This window comes from Gallus gallus, chromosome 8, assembly GCF_016699485.2.
Source record: "Gallus gallus isolate bGalGal1 chromosome 8, bGalGal1.mat.broiler.GRCg7b, whole genome shotgun sequence".
Lineage (NCBI taxonomy): Eukaryota > Metazoa > Chordata > Aves > Galliformes > Phasianidae > Gallus > Gallus gallus.
In genome coordinates this window covers 7,298,558-7,321,475 of record NC_052539.1, presented here as the reverse complement: position 1 = coordinate 7,321,475, position 22,918 = coordinate 7,298,558, and the positions used below count along the sequence as shown (strand labels likewise).

The 22,918-nt window shown below is 42.8% G+C and overlaps 1 protein-coding gene across 7 annotated transcripts in view; it reads left to right on the top strand.

The window, feature by feature from the left end:
• RABGAP1L (RAB GTPase activating protein 1 like) overlaps positions 1-22,918 on the top strand; it is a 216,544-nt gene that overhangs the window by 3,526 nt on the left and 190,100 nt on the right. For 3 of the 7 annotated variants that reach the window (NM_001389346.2, NM_001389347.2, NM_001012923.3), the window contains exon 1: positions 9,745-9,940. The gene's annotated coding sequence lies outside the window, so the exon portion shown is untranslated. Of the gene's footprint in view, positions 1-644; positions 2,366-9,744; positions 9,941-11,046; positions 11,153-14,816; positions 21,487-22,918 lie in introns of those variants that run through there. The other 4 variants (XM_040704568.2, XM_046944410.1, XM_046944409.1 and 1 more) reach the window with 4 other exon arrangements.

Below are 22,918 nucleotides of genomic sequence, written 5' to 3'. Positions count from 1 at the left end.
AAAGATATATTTTTTCCAACTGGCTTCAAGCATTAAAAAATGCTCCTGTTATTTCACATATGCAAGACTCTTGCATACATCATATAAAATAAAAGATAACACTAGAGGAAATCTTCAGCGGTTTCGTGTGCTTGACCGTATGCATTAACAAACCTAAAATTCCTGCTGTTTTATAAAATGCCACTGACAGAAGCAGAAGACAGAAGCATGTCCTTCCAGTGTTAAAATTGCAAAAGTAAACAATGTTCATTAAAGAATATGCTGAATATCATCCAAATGAAAGTTCAGAACTAGTCATATATGCTAATTGTGAAGTAATAAGAGGGTGAAAGCAAAGCAAAGTCTTCCACTGTGGAAGGGCATGCCCAGTATCTTAACCATATTAACATATAAAGTTTAGATTTCATTTATATGAGAGAAGCCTTGGTGGTGTAAAGGAATGTGAAGGGCTTAAGTGAGCGTTTAATATTATCTCCATGAATGCTCTCTACCATTCAGTTTATACAAACAAGATAATATTATCTAACTCTCCAAATGTCACATCTGTTTAAAAACCTGTAAAACTTTCTACAGTTCTATGATGTTAGGTGCAACAGATTTGCAGGATATCAGTGTGGTTAACATTTGTGTTTTCTGGTTGCTAGGAGTGAAATAATCTAAATAAATATACACTGTGGCTTCAGTTGCTGTTAAAAATAAATATATAATATACGAAGGAACGACAAGGAAGGTAAGAAACTTCTCTCTGATGATTTCTCAAGAAAGGTTTCACTTCACTGTAGCATCTCATTAGTCACCTTATCCCACTGACATTGAGGGATTCTACAGACTGACTTAGCAGAGCGTCACAGATTCTCATGGTACTCTCTAGTGACTTTTTGCTTACTTGTCTTTGCCTTGCTTGCTTTAACTGTATATCTTCCAGTGTCATTCAGCACTATCTCTTTCCAGGCAGGAGGGATAAACAAAACAAAACAAAGCAAAAAAACCCAATGACTGGAAGCAGTGCAAGTAAAGTCAAGGCATATCAAGGACACAAACCCATTCTGAGGCTGTGGGAATATCAGAGATTTAATGCTCACAGGGCAGACAAAGTCAAAACACTACAACATATTTGTCGTTTTGGTGCCCTCTGCTGAAATAACCATCTGTTTGGCATCTGAATCCTCCTTGGTGAGAGGAGTTGGGCAGAGCCTATGTCAAGTGCCCTATGTGGCTACCTCTTTATCTTGCAGTTTAGTTCCTTTTTATTTCCTTTTCTATTTCAACAAAAAGAAGCACAGGTTTATCCTTTGCTTCCTTTGGTGGTACTTTTGTTGTGAAATCTGTTCTCTTCCTTACTAACATTGTTGCACAGCAGTCTGCAACAGCCTTTCCCTGAGAGCTGTGACGATGAGAATTAAGAAAATGATATTTTACAAGACTACTAGCTTGCATGAGTTTAAAACCAAAAACCACTTACAGTAGCCACATAATTTTTGTTCCTTTCTGGCACATTCCTCATGTTCTGTAAAACTGGAGGAAAAAGACAAGCGTGATACAGTTAGCATGGGTTTTCTGCAGCAATTCAGTATCCTTGCTGAGCTGCCTGTAAAACCACAACCTTACTCTCACTTTGAAAGGGAAGCTAAATGTAGTAGATGTTAAGCAACTGTTCAGGTTCTCACAGCAAGCAGTAGCAAGATAAGGAATAAAACCCTGACACATGGTCTGGTCTCCTAACCACTAGACATCACTGCGTCCTCCACACTTACGCAAGTTACAGTAATTGCATTATGAGTAAACTATTATCTGAGTAATTCTTCCAATCAATTTTCCAAGTTAGAGCACAAGTAAAAAGTGGGACTCTTTCACCTTTCTGTGGTTGCACAATTCTGTAGAAGAAGAAAACATACTGTTTCCAGGACTTACTTTGCCTTGTATCACTCATAAAGACTGAAGTGTTGTACTGGTTTGGTTTGAGAACATCCAACACAAGTCTTCCCCAGTGCATCTTCCAGCAAACGTAATTGTCAGTTCTGGTAGGAAAATGAAAGCAAAGGACCACGTAAGCTTTAATACATTAATGGTGCGTGTGTAAAGCAAGTTTGGGTGGTATTTTTTGTTGTTTTTTGGTTTTTCAATTATTACTATTGTTAGTGGGGCTATCTAGTAGCTTCTGCTTTTTCAAATATCGCAGATCTGAACTCTGGTAGTTCTTTAAAAAGTACTATTCCAGGTAATTGCAGAGGGGCACATATAAGATATCATCTCTCACTTGTTTTTGAGAAGATGCTTATCAGTTGAGTAACAGAGGTGCGGTACACACTGTAGAAGCATTTTGCAGAAGCAGTATTTTCAGTGGGAACACGTCAAATTTGTTCAGGTAGGCTGAGATTATTTTTTGTCAGTTCATAGCTGTCTGATTATTTGCTTAATTCTTTTATCAAGTTCTACATATCACAGCCACTTTCACGAGCAAATTCTATCACACGCAGAGCCTTACCTTTTTACTACTATTTTCCTCTCCTAGTTTTAAATTTATTTTCAAGGCAATATTTTTGTTTTCTTCTGTCTTACTACTGTACCAGATACATAGCACTCCAACAGCTCAAACTGAGCAAGAAACAGATATTTCTGAACCATAAATGTGTAGTATCATTTGGTGGTATTGTTTGTGTTTATCTGCTGTTAGTAAATTGTTATTGAGAATTACATCATTACTCCTAACCTTGAAGGATTTTTTTAACTTAACATTCTGACTATGGACATTTATTTTATTAAAGGTAAAAGCTAAGTTGCCATCTTTTATTGTTAATAAAATAAAAAGATTTTTCAATTTTTTTTTTTTTTTTTTGGCTGGTTGAAGGCAGGAGTAATCTGTTGTGTCATGTGATGCTGACCACTTTTCTTTGATTCAAGCAGAGGAAGGAGGAGGCATTCACAAAAGAAAAAGGAAATTCATAAAGGGAAACAGTAAGTTGAGTATGAAATAGTAACTAAATAGTGGAATTGGCTCTCATTACCAGACAGGAAGGAATAGTATTTGAGGTTTGGCTAGTTAAGTACTTCTGATGTTATTTTTCTTCATAAACTACTGATATAATTGCTAAAAGAAACAAGCAACAGAACAACCGAAAAACCACAACAGTGAAAGGATCAGAATATACTCTGCAAACACGATCACAGATGTGGCTTGAATATAAATTTATAAGACATTAAATTAATTTCATCTTAGAATGAGTGACATCAGTTTCTTGGACATTAGGGAGAATTAGTTTTGTGCTCCCCGAGGTACCCAGAAGGCTGCAGCATGAGCAGAAGTGTTAGCCTGTTAACAAAGCCAACATATTTTGAAAAGTACATTCCTATAGGTAAAGCCACAGTATCCCTGGTGTATTTGTCTCCAATGCTTTGGTTTTCTAGTGGTTCTGCTTGACAGACATGTGAAAACAGGAGTCAGAAAGAAAGAGGTATTCATCTTGCTGTCTTCAGTCTTAATAACTTGATTGTAGTTGAGCTTCTTTTCAGCAGTTAGGTTTTGTTTGTTTGTTTATGATGCAGTTTATTGCTGTTTCTCTTAGGCAGCAGCCTTTCTTACCAATATTACTATTAACACACAGTGCTCTTCAAAAAAAGGGAGTGTCCTCTATCGTAATACTAACAAAAAATTATGTTCTCCTTATATTTTCTTCTAAAGAAGCACACATGCATATGCACACTTATCTTTGTATGAAATAGACAACATAAATCTCTTTCTAATTCACACGGGTGAGTTAAACATTTAAAAACAGATAAGGGTGGATGACATATGAGTCATGCACTGCAGAACAGATAAGAGTGGATATGTGAGTCAAACACTAAAGAACAGGTATGAGTGGACATATATTTATACACTAAATTCTGAGGCCCAACAGCCACAACACGAAGTGTCAGGAGGCAAAGACTGAAATGAACTGGTCTCAAGCTCACAGATCTAAAGGAAAATCATTGGAATGCAATTAAAAATTCTAAAAATCTGACCTTCAGTCTACCTTTTGCTGCTAAAAAAAAACCCACAAAAACCACCACCAACAGCAAGAACCCAACAAAAACAGAGAGAGAATCTCTGTGATTATTAAATGCTGAGCTGCAGCATAGCATTGTAAATTATTGCTTCTTATGTTTTTGCAAGTTCTCAGCCACAGATTCTGCTATTCATGATATTACAACTGCTGTGTTACTCTACATATTTCAGGTTTTCTGTGTATCTTGAAGGAGATTTACATTCTATTAACCAGCTTCTCCATTAACACTGAATCCTATAGCCATTGCTGCTCAGTTTAGTTATCAGATCTTAAGAAGAGCCAACTGATGGATATCTTCCTCAGAAAACTGTTTATCACAAAATCTCTAATTTTCTTATTCTTCAGAACTTTTCAGGTGGAGTGTTAGTTGAAAGGTCAGGAATTCTCATGATAATAAATACACACACTGTTGAGCAGAAATATTTCAGCAACATGGAAGCCTTTCCCCCTCTCTTTGCATTTTGCTCCACGTTAAGACTGGCTTTTTGTCTTAGTCCTTACATCATTGTAGGGCATCACTAATGGAGCCTACCAATTGCAGTTTGCCACAGACAGGCCAGAAGTTCCAACAGCTTTTCTGATGTTAATATTCAGAAGCAATTTTTTTACAGCAACTTTTGGGGATGTCTCACGTTTTTGAACGATGTCAACAGATTGACATTTATGGAAATAAGACCCTTGGCTTTAAGGCAGAAGAGCATAGATTTGACAGCAGAGCAATTCTAGATATCAGAGAATGTGTACAATACACATAGCGTTTGTGTGGGTGTATGCTTATATAAAATGAGTACTTACACATATATACATAGTATATATATATAAACACAAAAGCCCTTTGTGATCTCATGGTAGCATTTCCTAGCACTCACTTTTGCACTTATCTGACTTTGTTTCTTAAACAAGATAGAGATCTTCTAACACAACAGCACGAAATGTAAGCATTAGAACTACGCAAGCATCAGGAAATAAATAGATGTTGGCCCTTTGTCTTTTTGATAATCAGCTATCCTCACCTGAGCAACTCGAGCTCTGCACAGGTACATTTATTGATTCATAATGACTAGCCATGAAGTGGTCACTCCTGATGTGACACGGGGTGCTGTACACAACACATACAAGTTATGCAAGATATGTAAGGGAAAACTGATTCAGTTTCCATGTGCTCTATTAATGGTTTGGTAATTTTGATGCAGATTCAGAATTGTTTCTTTTTCGTAATGCCAGACAGAAGAAATAGAGAGAGAGATTAGGTCATGATGATAAGGCCTGTGTAAAGCATATATTGTCAAGTGGATTTATATTACGTACACAGTGAAGGGAAAGGTTACATGACACAGCGTGTCTCTGCTGGTCTTCAGAAGATTGATATAATCCTTATCAGCTTTTTCAGGAAAGTGGCCTATTTTTTCCAGCTTAATTTCACATAAAAATTTTACTCTGATGTACCTAAAGTCTAAGAATAGCCTTTTTAAAACTTTCATTGCCAAACTCTTCCACCAAATGTGAGTTCAATACTAATTAAATTATCAAAGCTTTGTTTCTCAGAAGGAGGCAGCCTCCTTGTTGTGTATTCTTTTACATCCCCAACCCCAAAAAAGGAGGAAGGCTTCTCCCTTCGTTCTACTGGCCTGTTACTGAGCTGATGGCACTTTAGCAGTGCCATTGAATACACTGTTGGATTCATATTGATTTGTTCTGTCAGAAATAACTTGTGAACTCATTTCTGTGCTATTGAACCACCAAATATGGGAAACCAACAACAACATAATAAAATAGATTATCTATATTCTGTTCTTGATTATGTGTACAAAATTCAACACTGTGTTTATTTAAGGCTGTGTCAATATTTAATTACAATTTGGCAATGTGCTGAGCATCTTTAACGCATTGAACTTCACTTCTCCATATCCTGTAACTAGAAAGCCTCAGTAGGCATTTAAACTGTGAAATACTTCCCAAAAAGTACAAGTATTAATTACTTACTCACTGAAGATAATTTGACTTGATTTTATCTCCAGCACATGATATTTGGCACTGGCCTTATGATTTTAAGGATATGAAACCTCCCTAGATAGAGAAAAGTCACTGAAATAATCTATTCCTAAGTATTTCCAATGCTATTAGTTCTAAACATGCAAGAAATCGCTCACTTTTTCTGGATTTTAAAGCTTACTCCGGCAGTAAGATCAATGTAGAAACGTATCAGGGCAGCGTGCTCAGATGGACTGTGAAGACCTGAGGTAAGGTCCCTGTAATGATGTTACTGCTTGAGATGTGGGGGGAAAAACATGGTAGGATCAATTAGAAATATTCTCCACAGTTTTGTTTTGTTTTGTTTTTAAATTTTATTTTGTGAATTCTGTTTTAAAAAAGATATAGAAAAACACATGCAAAGATAGACAGAAAGTTTCTGGGACCTTCCTGTCCATACTACCTACGTTTCTTGGTATATCCTAGAATTGAATATATTCTTCCTGGCATTCCTTCCCCCAGATTTGGTTGTTTTGTCCTGAAATATGCAGTTCCCTCCTATAATTTACAGAGATAAGATTAATTACCTCCTAAATAGGAATCTTTCTTCAAGCCTGTTTTCTCAAGCAGACCCCATAGTTCCCTGGTTCCTGATGCAGTGGCAGAGGGACTGGATGCAGTAGGTGCCCACTCTGGGCAGGTCCTGGATGACCTCATCACCCTTTAGAGAAGGTAGAATTGTATTCCCTCTATCAAGACAAACATTTACATGTGAGCTCTGCAGTGATCAGGTTGTGGAAATTAGTACATGTGAACTTTACAGCTCCAGTTAAGAGCACAACTGGATTCCTTTATCACCACCTACCCAGCAAGATTACCCTTCAGCTCCCCATAGTGGATAATGCAGGAGAGGCCTGGCATTGATTTTTACTTTTATTTTTTACCTTCGCAGACTTTTGTCCGCCAAGGTAAGAATCCACACTATTTTTCCTTAGCATATGGATGCTCTGTGTCCTCAGGACTTTCACTGCACCTCAAGGGGTACTGTGAGTTTGAGGATACTAAACAAGAAAGGCTCATAATAACATTCAGTGCCTTTGCCTGAGAGATTATTATGTATTTTGTTTGCCAAACAGACGGGCTGGTGTGTGTATTCACTTTTCTCATATACAGACTACTTTCTTTACGTCAAACTCTCGTACTGTTTAGGCTGTACGTTCATGTGTCCTTGCAGACTTTTCAGGTGTCCAACTGAACTTCTATCAGTCACACTCAGTGGGTGAAGTTCTCCACACTTCTGGTAGCACTTCGTGTTCTCCACAGAACTCTCTGTAATTGAAAGGAGGTGCCCAAAACTGAGAAGTTTTCTTCACCAGAAGCCATTTGGAACTCCAGTGGAGTAGAAACATTACTTTGCTTTTCTCATGCCTGACAATCTTTTCTATATTTCAGTAATCACATTTTCTTACACCAAATCTCTATTGACTCATTTTCTTTTGTGAACTGCTATGAAAGAAGTCTTCTTTTAATGAAGTATCTGCTTAACCAGTTTGTCTCCAGCTCACATTTTTTTATTCAATTATTCCCAGCACTGTGTAAGCTTCTCACCTTACAGAACTACATTCTATTTACTTCAGAACTCTGTTTCAACTTGTCAGGATTTGTTCAATTCTGTCTTCTAAAGTGCTCGCAGCTCTTGTACATCTTTTTGTAAGAGATACAAGTCATCAAGATGGTTTAGATTCAGCCACGGCTTTCTCTCACCAGCTTCCCTTCTTTCTTACTGGGATGGTCTGTTTGTGGCCCTACTATTTCTTTAACACACTGCAAACATTCTGTAGCGTATTCATTCCTAGATCTGGCATGGTGGGATTTTACATTCAGACTGGGAGTTCCCTTCCCTCTTCAAATCATTACTTAATGACCACTGTCACCTGGATAGTGTCCCAAATTCTTCTCTGAGGAGGTATCCAGCTAGTTCAAGTCTCTTGCTGTCACCAGTTCTGTAACAGAAATGCTAAGTCATGGCTTGAAGCAGTGATTGAGCACCTGGTGGGAAGGCAGGGCCAACCCAGGGGAGTTGCTCAGGTGTATCTAATGCACCTGAGTGACCAGAAGGGATGGGGCCAGGATCCATCTCTTCCCAGACCTCATTTAAGGGTCAGCAGTGAAGGTGAGAGTATCTTGCTGGAGATCCCTGCCTACTTGAGGCCATCTGAAGGTAAGCAGCTTCTTTCTTTTGTTTCTGTGCTCGTGGTCGTTGCATCTGTGCAAATCTTCACTTGCCTGGGACTTTACTGCTCTGCTGTCATTGCTATGCTTTCCATTGCATTGTAAGTCTTTATGCTTTATGTGATTTTATTGAAATTAAAGTACCGTGCACTTGATCTTCTTGGTTCATAGGTTACTAGCAGGTCCCTGCTTTTCCTCTTTGTCCCTCTCTATTTCTTCTTTTTGCAATTACCCGGATACGTAAGTAGCTCCAAAAGGAATACCTCCCATTTATTTCTATGGAAGTTACATCACATACAAGGAGCACAGTAGCACCATTTGGTAGAGTAAGTTCTCAGCTGCAAAACAGCAGCACCCACCACTCACTGCCAACGCCCGCTGTTCAGTCTCCATGAATGTTCAGCAAGAGTCAATAAGTGCTATTTTTTTTCCTGCATGGAGAAATTGAGTGTGACACCTCTGCTCCCTACGTGCTTCCATGTCAGATGCTGCTCTGTCAGACCGCCCCTCTGCTGCTATCAGTCCCACGGCAACAACGTGTAATGAGACAGCGGTAGGAAGGTTCAACCTCTGCTGTCGTACCTCCAACATCTGCCTCTGGCACTGTGGGCCAGCAGAATAACACAGGGAGCGTGACTTCTGGAGCAGCCCTCCTCGTGTCAGCAGCTGTGTGCCCTTATGTAAATTTCCCTCCACCGGTGCTTCCTGAGCAATCTCTTTCCTTAATGACAACCACTTATGACCATTTCTGATTATGAACACGACTTTCGGTTCCTGCTGCGTGCTGCTCACATCCTCACAGAGGCGTGCTGCACCTGAGCGCGCTGACAGTGACACGTTGTCCATCTCATTCCTCTCCTAACGTTCACTGTAGCTGTGCCTTTTAGTCGCGCACGGCGCCGTGTTCTGGCAGGGATGGGGTGCGGAGCTGCTGTGGCGCGCGGCGCTGTTACGCTCCGCTGGGCTGCGTCCGATGCTGGGAGCGCGGCGGCTGAGTGAGTTATGGGGTAATTCGAGTGCAATTTGTTCCACGTGGAATACAAAGGGCAGGAAAGAAACCAACGGGACAACCTCATGTTATTTACACATAAGCAGTGCAGATGTTTACCTAAACATAGGCGTCTGTTTACTACTTGAATATTAAATATTTACGTAACCGTACAAAAACACCTGATAAGCAGCCTGCGGCGCACCCAGCCAGCACCGAACAAACGCCGTCTCTCCCAGGCAGCGCTGCCGGCGTGTCGCTGTCGCTGCCCTTCGGCTGCAGCCGGGACTCGTACGCTTTTACAGCCGGCCTTTCTCCCGTTCAAAGGGACGGGGAGAAACGCCGTACAGCTCAGGCTCTACGCTAACGTCGCAGGGCTCGGGCCTCGCCGCCCGCCAGGGCCGCTCCCTCGGGCGGACGGCAGCGCCGCCTCCCCGGGAGCGGGCGCTCGCGGCCCGCCGGCAGGGGGAGGGAGAGGAGGAGGGGAGCGGCGCGCGCGTGCCCCCACCCGCTGCGCCGCGCTCCGCCATCCTCCCCTGCCCTCCCCTCCCGCCGCCGGAATGTGGACGGCGCTCGCCCGGCCCTGAGGCGGCTGCGCGGCCGCCGCGCTCTACTCGCTCGGCCTCCCCTGCCCGCCGCCCCGCGACCGGAGGCGGGCCGGGACGGGCCCGAGGCGCCCCGGAGGACGGCTGGGCCGGCAGCGGTGAGAGAGGCGATGCCGCCGCGGGGCTCCCGGGCTGAGGGGAGGGCAGAGGGCCCGGGCCGCCGCTCCGCGTCCCGCGTGAGGGCGGCGGCTGCGGGGCGTTCGCAGCGCAAAGTTGGGCGCGGGAGGGCTGCGGGAGCGCGCCTGTGCCCTCCTCCCTCCGAGGGAAAGTGAAGTCCCTTCCCGAAGCTGGCGGAGTCCTAACCCCGCGCCGTTGGCACGGCTCAGACTTATCTGCCTGTTTTCGAGCGCTTTGGGTTCTTTTTTTTTTTTTTCCCTTTAATTTCTCAGGCTCCCTGCTAGGCCCTCCCTGGCTGAGGCTCGGCACAAACATCCGTGTCCTCCGGCGGAGCGCTGCCCGCGGCTGTAGGAGCCCGAGGCGGCACGGCGCGCTCTGCTGCCCGGCTCCGGGGTGCCGCACCGTCGCTCCCGCTGTGCTGGCAGAGCCGCGTGCCGGTTGGTTCGGCTCTGCTCTGCTCTCCTGTGCCGTGTCCCAGCCTGAAGGAGTGCGGGGTGTGCAGCCTGAGTTGGGGGAGGGCACAGGAGGGACTGTGGGGGGCTTTGGGGCTCCTCCCAAGCCAACCATGCGGTGACCTGCATGCGTGCATTCATCCTTTTGCGTAAAAGATTAAAAAAAAAAAGATTTAAAATATCAATACTTTATTATTTTTTTTTTCTTAATCTTAAGACAGTAATAAATCCAGCAAGACATAAGAAATAGCTCCCCTGGGTAAGCACTGCTTCTCCTTTTCTCGGGCTGTAGTCTCACAGTCACAGTAGTGATTTTTTGCCAAGTAAAACTCCAGGAAAGGGCGGCTGTCTCTGTGTCTCCGGAGAGAGTTGGTGGCTGCGTTGCAGGCATCATCGCCTCCGTGTGAGATAGGGAGCAGCGTGGCTTTGTTTGGCCGAACCTCTTCAGGGCAGGTAGAAGTCCTGAGTAGCGCCAGCCTGACTCATGTGCTGCATCTTGTGAATGTGTGCTGGGGGAAAGGATCGCTTCTGCACCATGTGCCTGTGCAGCACTGTAGGCAGCGTGGTTCATTTGCATGGGTGATGGGGTATCCGTGGTGCTAATTAAGAGCTTAGTTTGCCATTCACATTTGCAGGGACCACTAATGCAGTCACAGGTGCGAGCACACGTTGGCTCAGTGCTGCAGGAGCTGAAGCTCATTCAGAGCGGTGTTTGAAGCGCTCTGCAGTGTTCTCTTTAAGGTAATGATGGCAAAATGCAGGATTGCTTGGGTAAAAATAGAATGCAGGCCTTTGAATAGTGATTCACAGATTAAGATTTGGTGATGTTAGTAAGAGGATTGCAAAAACATCCAGGCCATAGTGTGTACTGCAGAGCAATTGAGGATGACCCGAGTTGGGGCTGCTTCGTCCCTTGTGTCAGCAATGGGATTTGTGCAGCGAGGAAGTGAGTTCGGAGAACTGGTCAAAAAGCAGTACTTGGTATTTCTTTTTTCCCTCTCCAGGTTACTTTATGGTTAGAACAACTTCCTGAACTAGTTTGCTTGCCTGGTTGTAGGGATGTTGGCTCCATTCAAAGGAAGAAGTGTGTTGGGGTGTGTGTGGCTATTGCTGTGGCTCCAACACGGCCGCGAGCTGCAGTTAGTGATGTGCTTATCTGGGTCTTGCTCTTAGGGACATTGAGATCGTGTAAGGAGGCACCGCTGCCAGGAGGAGCTGCTCTGTGTGTGGCTGGCTGGTGCCACTTGTGCTGATGATAGCGAAGGTGCTAAGAGCTCCTGTGTACTGGCATGCATTGGTCAGGAAGCCATGGTATCATTTGTTACGGTGCTGCTGCTTTTTGTTTTTCTCTAAGCAACAGAGCCACCTCTATTTCTGCATTTTAATTCTGCTTGCCCACACCAGTAGTTGGTCTTTGCTCTGTCCTTGGTTATCCTTTCTTCTCTCTAAACCTGCTGTCGATTCATTAATTGCAAAGAATGACGTGGGCGTTATGAGATAGAGACATCTGTAAATTTATAAAGCTCCAATTTAAAAATAATCCGTCATGTTTTTATTATTTCTGCTATAGCTGGAAGGCTATTTCAGACTTGACTGACCTTAGTAATTACAAACCTTCTGATTTCCAGTTCAGACTAATTTGTCATTAGATTACACCCGTTTTACGTGCCCAGCGGGCTGGTACGCCATGTCAGCACTCTTAATCCTGGTATAGCAGCACAAGGGATGCACAAATGTGTCAGATTGCAACACTGAACCTTTTAAATCTCCTGACCACCAGCTGCACTAATCTTTACTGCAAGCACTCTTTCACCCCATGAATTTTAATCTTGACCTTCGAAGTGAAAATTAAAACGTGTATTTCAAATATTAGCAGGAAGCCTCGTGGAATTACCCTCCTAAAGGAGACTAAGGTGCTTTAGGTATATTTTGTGAGACTTCCTTTGTTTTGACGTTTATATTTTTGATAGTTTATTCCAGTCTCAATCTTGCTTTGCTATACCAGTACAGGTATTAATGGAGCCACTGTTGTAACCTGCATTGCTGAAGTGATTCTCTTTCCTTTGCTGGAGTCCTGGTTCATAAGAAAAGCCTGAAGTGTTTGAGAAGAGTTTGAAATTGATGTATTCCATCTTTTTTTTTCTGTATTCTTAACTTTAAAAAGAGACAAAATTTCTGTACAGAGTATGAGAAAATGTCTCCGTGGGTTTTAAAGTGTTTACTTAGTTTTGGTGTCAGAAGTGTTCCAGGAGGGCACTCTACGAAGCTGAAGGAGAGAAAGTAGTTTGGTTGTGTGTATGTGACTCTTTATAAATGACGCATTAATCTTTTTCAGAAACCTGCTTAATTAAGTGGATTACTCTGGAAGATGAGTAAGGCCTCTGTAGAAAGCCCGTTCTTTTGCAGGGATGTTTCCTGTCTTTGGGAAGCACAGCAGGGACAAAGACCTTCCCGATGTTTTTAAGCAGACAGTTAAAACTGAAGTCCTTGCTGTATAGCAAGAGGTCCTGAACACATTGCCTTCCTGTGCACTGACCACTTTTCCCACTTTGCTGTCATTGGCAAACCAGCTGAGGTTGCACTCTTTAATGGCCTCAGTAATGGGTCTGAAGGCATTCAGAGGTACTGACTTCAGTGGTAGTTCCTGTGAAGTGTGACTGTGACTGCTTGTTAATGGAGTTGGTACCGCTGATAGTTTCCTCAAAACAATATTGCTCTTCTCTGCAGTGCCTGTCTCAACAGTTTGGGTTCAAGGATACAGCGTGGGACTGTGCTGGTGGTCTTCCGTGTCCACTGCTCACCTGTCAGCCAGTGAGCCAGCCATCTCCTTGTACTGATCAGGCACTGTGTGTACTCGGTGGATCTATGCTGGCTGTTCCCAATAACCGTGTTCATCTCGAGCATAGGAATGGCTTCCAGGAGGATTTGCTCCACGGTCCTCTTGTTGTATTTGGTTAGGCTGCCTGGTCTGCAGCCACCTGGATCCTCCTCATTGCTCTTGAAGTTGGATGTGATGTTTGCTTTTCTTCCTGCCATTAGGAGCTTTTGTCAGTCTTATGGCCTTTCACATCCTTGTCTCTTGGTGACACTGGCCAGCTCCCTCTAGACTTTCAGATGCATCCCGCCTGGTCTGACAGATCTGTGTGAAATGCATCTTTATTCCAGCAGACTGCTGCTGGGCTCAGGGGTGTGGGAGGCTGGAGCCATCCAGAAATCTTGAAGTTATGCTTCGTGTTGGTGCTGAGCAGTCTGTAAACCTCTGTCCTCCCAGGGTGCTGTACAGCTAAATAGCTGTGCTTTTAAATTGTAGCATAGTGAATGTTTCAATTATATCATGTAGCTGTGTATATCTTAAAGCATACAACCAGGTTTTCCTTGATAGGAGGAGTGTTCCAGCCAGTGGTCTGTTGCATTTTATAAGCTTATGTTCTTATTTGCCTTTGGAAAGAACAGATTGAGAGCTAAGACTTCTTATTCTGAAGACTGACATTAACTAAATAATTAGATCACGCTAATTTTAATTATTTTCACTGCTATTTAGAGAGATGCCACCTTTGATTTTAACATGGTTTCTATCTTAACAAGAAATCATAATAATTTAAGAAAATACACCAAAAAACCAACCCACAGCAGTATTTTGCTTGCAAGTTGTTATGTTGAAACACATGGGTTACTGTTCAGTACAATCATTCGTGTAGCACTGCGGGCTTACAGTGGGTTAATGGGAGCATGTCTTTTTTTAGTATTTTGATTATAACTCTTACAGCAGTCTGTACTTTCGTTGGAGGAAAGCAATTGAAAGTAATTAAAATCAGCTATTTTTACTTGGTTACTGCACTTCACAGAGGTCTGGACTCCTGTTGACTCTTTAATCATAATAATTAAGATGGACAAGAAAAGTACAAGTTAGAACAATGTGAAATACTGTATTTTTACAGTAATGATTAGTAAAGAACTAATTGACGTGTGATCCATGGATGAGTTCATTTGTGTATTGTGTATATGCTGTGCATACAGATTTGTATTTCCAACAAATTAACGTTGTAAAAAGCTCCCCAGCTGCTGTACTGTCCTTGTGTGCTCGTTTCTGTGTGCAATACAAGCTCCTTCAATAACATCCAGGTGTCTTTCAGTTCAGTGTGAGCTCTGCATGCTGACATGCATTCCACAGCCGCCTCTTCCTTGGGGAACCTTTTGGACCTTGGGCTGAATAATCAGGAGTGCCTGTGGCAGACAGAAGTGCTGCCTGGTTTTGCTTCTTTCCCTTCTGCAAAGCCTTTGCTTTATCTTCTTCCTCTGGCACGTACCTTCATTATTTCCTGTTACTTTGAACTCAGATCTTGCAAGTAAATTCTTGGTGGCAGTGCAGCATAATAGTTGTCCTCAGTCCGAGCTGCCAGTTCCTGTCTGTGCTCTGTGCAGTGATGGTGCTAACACGGGTGCTTGCCTAGTCAAGCGTTGAGCTAGGAGGAAATACTCCAACCCTCTGTTCTCCTTTAGGGTTATTGGTCAGTCAGTCGCAGGAGGTGTCCCGTCTCCTTCAGCGTGTTGCTGCCTGCAAGGTGGGTAAGGTTGCCAATTCTTCACCTCCTGCATCTTTGAGGTATTACTGGGCTATCTGTAGCTTGTGGCAACATCTTCGGTAATGAAGTTGGAAGAGAGCTTTCTGTGCGTGGCAGCGGTTGCTCTGGGAGTAGAACCTAAAGTGGAACGCAGATCAGGCAGTGCAAGGAAGGCAAGTCTTTGGAAATATCAGTCCTGTCAGTCTCTGCAGGCTGTCTGTGTTCGCTCATAGATGTCTCTGCCATAAAAACTTTTTACTCCTGTCATACTTGATCCTATTTGTTGATAGTTTAATAAGAATAATTTGAATACAAGTTACTGAGTGTATAAAGTTCCAAGAAAAGGAGGTGTCAGCTGGATTTGTGCATTTGTTTTGAGATAACTGTTCAATGATTTTTGAGACTGGGATGGAGGTGATGAAGGGTGCAGCTGAAAACTCAGTGCCTGATACAATACACTGTTTTGAAAGTGTTATTTGTCAGCTATTTATTGTGCTACGTATGTATAAAAACTGGTAGGGGAGAGAGGTGGGGGAAAGAATTGACCAAAATACCCATTAAAATACATTGTCAAGGCCCAAAAAACGAACGTGAAGTTGGAAGTTCCTCATAGTTGTCATGACTTCTGTGTTTGCCTTTGGCTCCTACAGCTTCCTTTTTTTTTTTTATCTGACTGAAATTGACACTGACTGTAGGAGGGTCAGGCTGCAGATCAGTATCTGGCTTTTGATGGTAGCCAGAGAAGAGTGTGATTGAGGCAAAGTGTATAATAAGACAAACACAGATTGTCCTTCCTCCAGCATGCCCTCCTGGTTTCTATCCCTGGCCTCTGTGTTGTTTCTGGTTCTTTCTGGTGCTCATATTCTTTCTGGGGTCATACTGTGGTGTATGAAAAAAAGTAATGGCGTTGTTTTGTGTATTCCCTTCAAAATACACAAAGGTGCCAAAATAATGCATGTTCTTAACTCTGTAGATGTGCAGTTAACCCATCTGCTTTGCTGGGACTAAAGAATACCTGGTGGTTGGGCTTTTTCTTCCCTGCTCATAGTGCTTGGATGCTTTGTTGGGTTTGTTGGACACTGACCTTTGACTTGCACGTGTGGCAGGATGCTGAAGCTCACCCATCATAGAATCACTCAGGTTGGAAAAGACCTTAAAGATCATCAAGTCCAACCACAACCTGACTGTACTACCCTAACGCTAACAGCCCTCCACTAAATCACATCCCTGAGCACCACATCCAGACAGGTTTTAAACACATCCAGGGATGGTGACTCAACCACCTCCCTGGGGAGCCCATTCCAGTGCTTAACAGCCCTTTCTGTAAAGAAGTGTTTCCTAATATCCAACCTAAACTTACCCTGGCAGAATTTAAGGCTGTTTCCCTGTCCGCACTTTGTATTTTGGATTAGGATTCCTTGTATTGTAACTTGTTTATTTGTCCCGTGGCTTTTGTGAGTGTGGAAAGAACTGAGCAGTCCCTATGAATATATCCTACTGTACATCCTGCTAAACAGGTTGATGGGTATCAGAATAGTTGCTATCTCCATTACACTGAGTAGTTGAATAAAAAATTAATTGCTGGTTACACTGGAATTTTCAGAGTGTATTGCTGTGATGGATCTGAGAGGTTTGTCTGTGGCAGCTTTGTAATTTTGACTTTCCTGCCTCACTTCCAAGAAAATAACACTTTATACCCAAATGAACATTTTAGTTTTCAACTTTCAGCATCAGAACGATGAGATGTGGGTTTGTGTCACTCTGCTTTTCCTGGGTGATGTCAGCTTTCCCTGCTGTAACGCTGGCTCTGAGGTTATGTAGCATCCCCACCTCTCTTAGGTGCTGCATGTTTACTTGTCTCTCAACAGAATGCTTGCTTTGCTAGCTTGTATGGTGCTTAGCAATTGGAGACGCATCTCTGTGGCTCCTCAGGATTGTTTTATTTTATGCAAGCTGGTGAATTCCTTAAATTAGAAATATAACACATAGTATTCTGGCTATTTGGATGATTTCACTATAAGAAGAACCTAGAAAGCCTTTTTGTTATAGTGTTTTACCATAGAATTGACTCTGCCAAGCAATTCTGCTTACTGCATTTGATTACTGGAAGTCTGCAAAAACAAACCTTTCTGGCAGTGGAGGGCTGGAAGAGGACCATTGTGGCTGACCCACATGGAGGCACTGCTGGAGATAGCCCTGGGCTCAGTGAAGGTGACAAAATTGTGTTGATCCTTTAGACTTAACATGAGAAAAGGCTTTTCTTCCCTTTCTGCTTGTTACTACTTTCTTTCCCCTAACGTGGCTGAGTGGATAGAGCACTGCAGTACCAGATGTACCTGATTACGTATTGCCCTGTTCTTACAATGGAAGATTTTTTTTTTTTCTGTGGAGGGAATGATTTTGTTTTCTTTTATGAGTTTCCCTTCATTTTCTAAAATCTATCCCAGGGTTTGAAATCAGCAGTAAATCTGCATCTCAGGATATTTTTATAAGAACTTGCCCTAGGAATGTGGGTGTCAGGACGTTACTTCCAGCATGCAGAGGAATTAAGAATGTGCTGGTCAAGCCAAAATTCAAGTAGCGTTTCATAGAGTCACAGAATGGTTTGGGTTGGAAGGGACCTTAGAGATCATCGTGTTCCAGCCCCCTGCTATGGGCAAGGACACCTCCCACCAGATTCAGCAGTGGTTTTGGTATGAGGTCATCTTGCAATTAACGTAATAGCTATGGATATTTTCTTTGGGTCAGTCACTCATTAATTCAAGTAACTGTTCTCTGTTCAAATACTTCTACGTCATCTTAGCTGCAGAAACTGCACAGCTGAAGTACAGAGATAATGTCAAGTTCAAGGTATGCTTTCAGTAAACAGGAAAATGTACAAAGTGAGCAGAGAATTACACATGTGCACTGTGAATGGGAGAATACGGAAATGATACGTGCTGAAGCTTGTTTCTGTGTGTTACCATCACAGTTCAACAGGCATAGGATTAAGGCATACAGTAGTTAAAGCCGTTCACTGTGCTACATTCAGGTTTCTCAATTTGAAGCAGTTATCCTGACTTCCGCGAGGTTTCAGTTTCAGTTCACCACGGCCTTTAAAATAACCATTCTCTTCTCATACTTTCATGTTAGAAGCTCGGGTGGCTGTCTGACCAAGGCTCATAGGCCCTCTCATTCTGGAAAATCTGTAAGTGAGGAATATGAAGAAGTGTGGAGTGGCTGCTCACAGTTCAGGATTGCCTGCAGCAGCTGATGGAATGAAAGACGTGTAGCGTTTGATTAATTACAGTTTAACAGTGTTTGAGAAATAGAAATGTTATTGTCTATTTGTACTTGGCTAGTATGAAATTAATTTCTGAGATTAAGGACAGAGCACTGGAAATCCACGTTAAATCTGTGGAATTTACTATTCCCAGAATGCACTTTGCAGATTTCAGATGAGAATTGTAAGCTATGGCGGTGGTTATGTTGAAGAAGAGGGACATTACTGACCCTGAAGGCAGGCAGCGGCAGGCAAGAAGTCACCATTTCTCTTGTGTTTCAGTGACGTTTGTTGGAAGCGATGCTCCATGAGGTGTGTGTTTGGCAGGGAGAAAGGCTGGCACCCAGATCTCTGCTGCCTGTATCACACTGCTCTTCCATATGGTCTCTTCTGCATTACGTAATGCGTTTGTAATGGGAAATAATACCCTGTGCAGAAACTACCTGCTTGAAACTTTCAGTATGTTTTAATAGAGAAAGGCTGTCCCATAGTCCTATAGGCTAAATTAGGCCATTTTTCACTAAAGGAATAAAAGATTAAATCTATTTAAAGCAATGGTTGCCCTATGCTACTTCAGCCGAGAATAATCGGGTACTCTTTGAAGAGAACTCTTTGCTGCTACCTTTAATTTTCCAAATGCAAAAGAGATTGGCTCAAGAAGATTGGCGTGGTGTTCAGTTGGTGGCAGCTAACAGTGTGAACGTGTGCTTGAGTTGCTCGTTTGTGCTGTTTGCTTTATCTTGGAGGTAGAGATTGGAGATAGTGTGCTGAAGTGAGTTGTTTGAGATTCTGATAAGCTACCCAGTGAGCCTGTATACCCGAAGTTCATGTATCTGTGCTGTGCTGTGTGTTGGTGGGGGTTTGTTTGCTTTTCCTTCCATAAAATACCCATAAAGACTGATAGGCTATCCCTCTTCAGGATAGTGGGAGCCGCTTTATTTATGCTTACTTCTCAGGTGTACACTTTCAAAGGGGATTGTTAGGGAAAAGACTTAATGGGCAGCAAATCAAACATATTTCCTTAAATTGCTTGCATACAAATTGGATTAGCTAGCATTGCTTGCGCTTGTGAACAGCGTGAAGTAGTATGTTTGAGTGAGAAGTGTGTAAGCTAGTGTTAGCTGCCTGTCACCTGATGGCTCATGCCACTAACTGTGGCCAAATCTTAGGCCTGGGGCATTGCTTCTTTTTAAAAACTCACTCCCCAACCTTATTTTAACTCTGTTCCTTTATCTGGTCTGATAGTTTGTTTACCATTTGCGATGCCCTTCTCCCCACATGTTCCACATTGTAGTTCACACTGGTCGTTCTGTTTTTTAATGTGCTTCTCATCTTCCCTCTTGCCTGTGGTTTGCAGCGGTTGATGATCTCAGCAGAAGAGGAGAGGTGCCGCTTCTCTCTTGGGCTGTAAATGTCAGCTGCTTCCTTGCCTGAGTCACCGTGCTCCGCAGTCCCAGCATGCCTGCCAGCGCCCCGACAGGCCTGGAGTCAACAGGAATGAAAACAGGCTTTTTCCCTGAGTGGTTCCAAATGGAATCTTTGCAGTGTTTAAGTGGCCCGGTAGCTTATGTGTAATCCAGAACTCCAGCTCAGGAAAGCTGTTTCTCTCCTTTATAATAAATGCCTTAGTATGCACAGTGCGATCAGTTCAGAATTCGTTCTGTAAGCTGTGCATGCAGAATGCTCTGAAGCGGAATAGACGTTTTCTTGTTTATGTAGTTCTCTTTTGAATCTGTTTTCCTTTTAATAGTTGGCTATAAGATTGACGTAGAACCAGTCTGTGTCGAGGCCTCCTGTATCCTCTGTATCTAGGCACCCGGGCCAGGAATTGAAAACAGCCTGCCCTCTGTGAACAGACTGATTATTTGCTGTGGTGTATTAAGTAGAAATTCACTTTCACGGAGGGGACAGAGCTGCCAAAATAAGCTGTGTGGTTTTTCAGTTGTGTGGTCATTCTTTGTTTCTTTGTTTTGTTTATTTGAGTTCTTACCATTGCTTTCATAGAAACTGGATTTTTTTAATACATATGCATGGCAGTATATTTTAATATGTGTACAGCTGGGATCTCTTTATATTAGGTTGATTTTAATCTAGGGGAACATTATCAGTAAGGCAAGTAAATGCTAGTTTTTGTTTTTTCCAGGTGTGTTTTGAGCTGTGTTTCACATCCAGAGATAGGGCACAGGTAGGACTCTGGGAAGCAGCTTATGGATGGCAAAGCAGCAGTTAGTATGAACAGAGAGGTTCAGCTTCTTGTATGAAGATGGCAAAGAGAAATGGAGATGAAGGGCAGAATCAGAGTGGTGATGATCTTGGTGACATGTAAACAGAGTGGGATTTGCAGTAACAATTTTGACATGCTTCAGCATAGGAAGCGGTGGTAAAGATTGCGTGATTTGTGTGTGTATCACTGGCAGCGTGAGTCGTTTCCAGTGCCCTAAGCAGGAAATCAGAATGAAATGCACATTACCTCTATGTGAACTAGAAATGTGAGTCACGTAGCGCTTGTGTTTTCAGGTTAAGTTAGCTTTATGCTCTTTTTGCTTGTGTGTGTTGTATTGAGGGAACAGATGACCCTTTTCAGTGTACATCTGTGCTTTGCACATCTGTTAGCAGAAGAGAAATCACTGCGTAGCCATGTGGGACCTTCCTCTGAGAAGGCTTCCAAGAGTCCCTTGGAAAATCTTTGTTCTGAAAATAAGTAGAGTTTATTCACCAGTGCTGTGTTTTGGTTATGAGATTATCAGTGGAACTGTATGGCTTTGGATGTTCATCGTTCATACGGGATCTGATTTGGCTTGCCTGATAAAGGAAAATGTGAATCTGATTGTTCCGCACTGCCCCGGGAGAAGATTGGAAGCTTTCCCTTAAAACGTGCTTCATTTTTGTATCTGTGAAAACAGATACATCAGTGTTCAGCTTGTTTCTATGTTGTCTTTTTCATAGATGTTATCAAGTTTTATCAAAGCTTTTGTGCTGTCGAATATAATACTGATTATTTTTAAAGAAAATATATCATTTTTCTTTGTTTGTGTGTCTTCGTGATGTGGTTTTCCAGTTTACATGCAGTATGAAATACATGGAAGAGTTAGGGAGGGGGGGAATTGAGAAACACCTCCATCCTGTGTCTCCTCCTCTTGTACAGTGGGGTAAGCTAGTGTAGGGAGTTGCAGTGAACTCATGGTGCCTGACTGGAAGGAAGTGCTGTAGCTCCTGGGTCTGGGCTGTCTGATGATTAGGATGTATATGTGGTAAGTTCCACTTTCCTGCCCCCGGAAAACTGTATTCCAGGTATGTGTGGTTTTGTTTTTTATCCTGGACTCAAAACGTTCGCTGGGAGCTCAACCACAGAAAGCTGCAGTGAGTTGTCCAAAACTGTAAGGTGGAGGTCCAAGAGGAAAGTAACAGCTTTTCTTTAGTCATTGCCTCAGCACTGTGAGATTTCCTCCCCTCTATTTTAAAACCAGGTAAATCTGGTTAATTACTTCATATTTTAAACCTTTTGTTTTGAAACTCTCTCTGTAAGAAAGCCTTGCTGAGATGTTTACTTTTCCTTGGAGTTATACTCATTTGCCAGCCACTTGGCTCTCATCAGCAGAACTGAGGAAACCTCCCTCCCGTGTGATTGCTGTGGGGTTCTCCAGTTGTTTTCTGCATGGTGTTGCTCGTCTGCGTGGAGGAGGAATCATCCTCTCTATGGGGAGGAACAGGTCTGCTCAGGACTTCTCTTACAGAAATCGCTGCCTTGTGGTAGCAGTGCATACTTCAGCATTTCTTGCTGTGAAGAGAACTTGGAGAACGGTTTGTCACCATGTTTCTGAAGACCTGGTTGGAAGACCCCTTCTGATTCTGGGCTCTGATGGCTTGGGAAGTTACCATCTGCTCTGTGGTTTTGTTCTTGGAGCGGTGCTGGTGGAACAGAAGGTTTATTTGCACCTCAGACCTGTTAATTCATCTGAAGTAAAACTGCAGTAGCAGCTGAACAAAGCCTCTGGGCTTGGTGCGGAAGTAGCTGAGGTGTGTTACTTCTGCTGGCTTCCTGCCCCTGTCTGTCACATGCACTCTAAGCAGTAACCAAATGCAAACTCTGAACCTTTTTCATGACCGTTATGAGCAATGGTTCAGCTCCAGGAATGAACTGTAGGCTGTATAGCTGTCCGTGTGTTCTGACTGATGCGCTCCCATCTCACACCTGGTTGTTGGCAGTCACTGGTTCCAAACCTTTGTGTGAGACAGGGGAGTTCGTGTCTGTGCGATGGGTGAAACAGGAGTCAGTACTCAATATGGGATAAAGTGAATGATGAGAGCAAAATAACACAGCTGTCTGCTGTCTGGAGGTGACTGGAAAGTCCAGAATGTGTTTCTCTCTTTCCTTATTCTTAAAGAATAAGACATTAAAAAAAAATAATCACATATTCTATTTCTTCCCTTCCCCAAAGTGCCTCAATATGTGATTCATTCAGGAGAAGTTTTTATTCTTTTTACTGCTTTTCTTCCAAAGCTCTTAGCTGGAGTAACAGAATGTGTGTGTTTTTTCCCTCTAAGTAGCTTACTTCTTAAGGCAGTAAAGCCTCAGTAATCTTCTTGAGACTCGGAGCTCTGTTATTAAATTCTCATATCAACTTCACTCTAGTTGCTTAATTTGAAACACGACTCAGTCATGATTTAGAGGTGGTCTTGGCA